The sequence below is a fragment of the Rhinoderma darwinii genome, chromosome 5 (genome assembly GCF_050947455.1).
Source record: "Rhinoderma darwinii isolate aRhiDar2 chromosome 5, aRhiDar2.hap1, whole genome shotgun sequence".
NCBI classification, from domain to species: domain Eukaryota; kingdom Metazoa; phylum Chordata; class Amphibia; order Anura; family Rhinodermatidae; genus Rhinoderma; species Rhinoderma darwinii.
The window spans coordinates 231,783,879-231,789,554 of NC_134691.1; the positions used below are offsets into that span (position 1 = coordinate 231,783,879).

General features: G+C 41.5%; 1 non-coding gene across 1 annotated transcript; it reads left to right on the forward strand.

Annotated features, from left to right (window-relative positions):
- The first annotated feature begins 3,814 nt into the window (after positions 1-3,814).
- LOC142653968 (U2 spliceosomal RNA) lies at positions 3,815-4,003 on the forward strand. Its single transcript, XR_012848803.1, has one exon. It is a non-coding gene; the product is annotated as a U2 spliceosomal RNA (small nuclear RNA).
- The last annotated feature ends 1,673 nt before the right edge of the window (positions 4,004-5,676 follow it).

The window sequence follows — 5,676 nt, forward strand, 5'->3', positions numbered from 1 at the left end:
AAGGTAAAACATCTTGAGGAGAACGAGACCTGCTCCAGGTATTTCATTAAGAAAATCAATGATAAGCATACCCTGTTGGATAATATTGAAAGTGAAACAAATACCCAAAATATTTTAAAAAAGGTACATGGGTTTTATGCGGATCTTTTTAATGTTAAAAACATTGACAATGCTTTTATGAATGACTCATTGAAGGAGGTTGATGCTGTTTTAGATCCTGTCTCCCAAAAATTTTTATTACAGGAGATTTCAGAACAATAAATTTTAGAAACTACCAAGAGTTTTAAAACAGGTAAAGTCCCTGGTCCTGATGGTATACTCATAGAGTTTTATGTTCTATTTTACGGTGTTTTAAAGGAGGATCTCCACTCTCTTTTTACACAAGTTTTTAGAACAAAAGCCCTCCCGGGGTCCTGGAAGAAAGGTGAGGTGTCCCTGCTGTACAAAAAGGGGGACAAAACCGACATTAAAAACTGGAGACCAATTACACTGCTAAATTGTGACTATAAGATAATGGCTAAAATTTGTGCAAATAGATTAAAAGCAGTCGTAAACAAGATAATTCACTCCAACCAGGTCTGTGGGATACCCGGGAGGAGCATATGGGATAACCTAAACCTTTTAAAAGATGTTATTAATGACACAAAGGAGAGGAAAGGCAAAATGGCAGTTTTAACAATCGACTTCGAGAAAGCCTTTGACAGAGTGTCACACTTTTATCTTTTTAAGGTTTTAGAGAAAATGGGTATACCGGAAGGTTTTATACAGTCTCTGAAGGCCTTTTATGACAACTGTACTAGCAAGATTTTAGTCAAAGGTTTTAAAACACAGGATGTCCTTTTAAATTCCGGAGTGAAGCAGGGGTGTCCCTTGTCCCCACTACTTTTTATTTGTGCAATTGAGCCTCTACTGTGCACCTTGAGGAAAAACAAAGAGATATGTGGAGTCCCCCTGCCGGGCGGGGGGGGGGGGGGAATAGAGGCAAAGGTAGTGGGGTACATGGATGATGTCGCGGTACTGTGTAGGGACACCCTATCACTGCAAACAACTTTAAGACAGATCTATAAGTTTTGTTGCTCCTCCGGTTTTAAAGTCAATTTTAAAAAAAGTAACATTTTAACCCCTTAGTGACCACTAATACGCCTTTTTACGTCGGTCACTAATGGGCTTTAGGCTAGGCTGACGCCTTTTCACGTCAGCCTAGTCTAAGTCCTGCACGGGTCTCCCGTGCAGGCTGGAGCCGGGGCTCTGCTGTCTGATGACAGCTGAGCTCCTGCTCCAACGCCCGCGATCGAAGTTTACTTCGATCGCGGCCGTTTAACCCGTTAAATGCCGCCGTCAATAGCGACCGCGGCATTTAACTTTGTTTACAGAGGGAGTGCGCTACCTCTGTCACCCATCGGCGGCCCGCAAATGAAATCGCGGGTCTCCGATGGGGTGTCCTGGCAGCCGGGGCTTCATAAAAGCCCCCAGGTCTGCCCTGGACATATTCCTGTTAGGACGCGCCGGAGGCACGTCCTAACAGATTGCCTGTCAGATTTACACTGACAGGCAATAATGCTCTGGTATACGAAGTATACCAGAGCATTATAGCAGCGATCGGAACATCGCACAGTAAAGTCCCCTAGTGGGACTAATAAAATAAGTCATCAAAGTGAAATAAAGATTATTAATAAAAAGTACAGTAAAAAAATAAATAAAACCATTTTTTTTCATAAAAAGTGGTTTTATTTAGTAAAAGTGTAAAAAAAAAAAAAAGTACACATATGTGGTATCGCCGCGACCGTAATGACTCCATTAATAAAGTTAATATGTAATGTAAACCGCAAAGTGAACACCGTAAAAAAAAACGCAAAAAACCATGGCGAAATTGCAATTTTTTTCCATTGTCCCCCAAAAAAGTCATAATAAAAATGAATCAATAAGTCCCATGCACCCCAAAACAGTACCATTCAAAACTACGTCTCGTCCCGCAGAAAACAAGCCCAAAAAATCACTACATTGATGGAAAAATAAAAAAATTACGGCTCTTGCAAAGCGACGATGCAAAAGCAAAGAATTTTAGTTCAAAAGTGTTTTTATTGTGCAAAAGTCGTAAAACATAAAAAAAACCTCTACATATGTGGTATCGCCGTAATCGTACCGACCCATAGAATAAAGGTAACATGTTATTTACGTCGCACAGTGAACGGCGTCAATTTAAAAACGCATAGAACAATGGCGGAATTTCAGTTTTATTTTATAATCCCCCCCAAAAAGGTTAATAAAAGTTAATATAAACATTATATGTACCCAAAAATGGTGCCATTAAAAAGCACAACTAATCCCGCAAAAAACAAGTCCTCATACAGCTATGTAGACGAAAAAATAAAAACGTTATAGCTCTTTGAATGCGACTATAGAAAAACGAATAAAATAGCTTGGTCATTAGGGCCTAAAATGGGCTGGTCACTAAGGGGTTAAACATTGGCAATATGATTTTACAGGACATTCCAGTCCCTGTGTCAGAGACTGTGCAGATTTTAGGGGTCTCCTTCAATGAGTTAAACAATGGTTTTAACAGTTGGGACTTGGTGGCACAAAAAGTTAACAAAAAGATTTGTATGTGGAATTTGAGAAAGCTGACTATGGAGGGAAAAGTTTTAATTACCAAAATGGTGATTTTACCGATTTTATTATATTTGAGTATGGTTTTCCCTCCCCCTGATATTTTATTAAAAAAATAAAAATAAAGCTTGTTTTACTTTTTTATGGAACTCCAAAATGGAAAAACTCAGGAGAGAGAAGGTGATGATGCCAAAACTAATGGGTGGTAAGGATTTCCCTGACATAAAGACCTTTCTTTTAATCAAATTTTTTACTGCATGTCTTAACGCTGCTTTTAAGGATCACTACTGGTCATATTTTATCCGTTTTAACACCGGTTATTTTATGAGGAGGAACGGATGGTTCTCCACGGTTTTAAGCTCCCCGTATGCTTTTAACCTCCCTGACCAGTACAAGATTTTAGAGAAAATTGTGAACCTTTTTAACTTGAAAGGCAAGAGAATTGAAGACGTGCAAAATAGTAAAAGTGTTTTAAAAAAGATAAAAGAAAATGTTTTAGTTGCCCCCATTAGTAATTTTAGTGAACAAAAGTGCAAACAAATATGGAGAATGGTAAATATTAATTATCTTTTTAATCCTCAGAAAGATCTGGCCTGGAGTTGTGCCCACGAGTGTCTTCCATGCCGGGCATTCCAGCATCGAAGGGGACTGACCAACTCGGCTGCGTGTCCAAGGGGAGGATGCAGAGATGATGAGACAGTCTACCACCTTTTCTGGCAGTGCTACTACGCACAATTGGTGTGGTCAAGAATCCTCCCCTTGGTACAGAAGATTACAGGACTACGGAGATTTACAAGCGATGGCGTTTTTTATGGATGTCTGGAATGCCCAACACAGACCCGAAAAATGATGGCATGGAAGATCACTAACTGCGTCAAAGCAGCTCTGTGGGCGGCCAGAAACATTCTTTTATTTAAACATGAAGTTTTAACTGTGGATGATGTTTTAGCCATTTGTTTAAGCGAGATGCACAAATATTTTCTTTTAGATAAAAAAACTCTCTCCTGTTTTATGTAGAAAATGTTTTTTTAGTGAATGGAGTTCTATAATTTGATGCCACTAAGTGCCCTTTTATAAGTTATGTGATTTTATCTGATAACTTGTATCTATTATTACACCATTGTTGTAAACCCTGTGTATTTATTGATTTATTGTAAAAATTTAAAAACTTGTAAATCCTTTTTTGTCAAAAATTTTAAATAAACGGTTACCTCCTTTGTTGGGGTAGTCAACTCAAAAAAAATCTGTTCTTATCAGTTTAATATCTGATACGTCCCCTATCTGGGGACCATATATTACATGGATTTTTAGAACAGGGAGATGGAAATAGAGCTTGCTCTGTCCACTCCACGCATTGACCTGGTATTGCAGTATTTCCAGGACCGGTGCACCCTTTCCTTATGTGTTCAATAAAATGAGATTCCAAAAGTCCTTTTTGTGTTTGCCATTGTTTTTATCTTGCACATTGCACATCTCCTTTAATCCCATTATTTCAACACCTGTTGGACAATGCATTTTTACAGTCGTGTGTGATAATGAGCTAATTTATTAAATGCAATTAATTAATTAATTAACAGATTGCCACCTCTTGTTTTGTGTCGTCTGTGTTTCTGTGTTTCCAGCATTTCAATTTGGAACAGCTCATTCACCTTCCTTGTATTCTCTCCGCCCTCCCTCCTAGGTAAGCTAAAGAGCTGCACCTGAGCCAGCCACTGATTGATGCAGCACCACAGTCAAATAGTGGAGTGGAGTAGGGGAACAGCAAGCAGCCATTAAAGCAGCCGGCCGCCCGCCACAATGGGCCTACCTGTGTACACTAGATGGATGTGATGGAATGAATTAAGTGTCCTCCCTACATTTCAAAGAAGTAAGAATTGCAGTTGCAACAAACCCTTGCTTGCCTACAAAGAGAGCAGCAATTTGGATTTGTTACTATGTTACCTGGAAGAATAACAAACTGTGCAAGGATGGAGGTTGTAGGAGCAAGGAGAAGAAGTTGTCTGTAAAGTTGGTGGATGCCTATTTTCCATTTTGCAGTCCCTTGTCTCCCTCTTGTGGCCTCCTGGAGGCAACTAGCTGTGCAAAAAAAGACAGCCTGGGGGCCGCCTGTTGCAGTGTTGCCCTCTCAGGCAACACTGAGTGACTGACTGAGCAGCACCGTCTTATATAAAGTTCAGACGGAACTTTGCGCGTGTCATAGTGGAGCCCTCAGGAGCAGCCAGAGCCAGCTTCATGACATCATAATGGGGGCCTCAGACATAAAAGCCTGGGCACAGGCAGTATTGGTCAGTGCTGCTCAGCAGGCAGCACTCGGCTGAACTGGATTGCAGCTGATATAAGGTGTGAAGGGAGAGAGAAGGGGTGGCTGTGGGCATGCACTTGCTGCCGCTGCCGCCAGTGTTTGTGTGTAGATTCCTCCGCTTTTATGTAGATTCCTCCGCTTTCAGCACTGCATTGTGGTGCAAGCAAAAGAAGCAAATCCTGTGTAGCTTCCTCTCCGGCCTTTATTCACCTCCCGAGTGCCTAGCTGTGCTTGTGTGAGTGTGTGAGCCGGCTGGGCCCCATGCAACTGCCTAGGAGTAGGCTGAATCGCTGCAAGGGGTGAACAGCAGTATTGGGCAGGCTCGGGCAAGGCGCGGCACTTTCGGGTTATCGCTTCTCGGCCTTTTGGCTCAGATCAGGGTTCATTGCCTTGGTCTGGGCCGGGGGTCGGTTTTTCGTGGGGTTTACTCCAGCGGATTTGAGGGCGATCACCGTGCCGTGGGCATTTGGAAAATGGCAGCAGTACGCAACACAATTCGTTTCGTGGTGGAAGATCAAAGGAAGGAGGAAGTCGGACCAGGACATATTATTGAAGGTATTCTGTTGGACTTGGCCGGAGTCAGCCTGGATGAGGTATTTTGTTTTCAAGCCTTTTCAAACATTGCCACATATGATGTCTCATTTTTTGAAGCAGCCTACTGCTTAAATATCTACCAGGTGCTAATGGAGAAGTTGACGCATGAGGCTCTTAAGAACATTTTGATACAACCTTTGTTTTCAGCGGTGGAAAAATGTGTGACGATACGT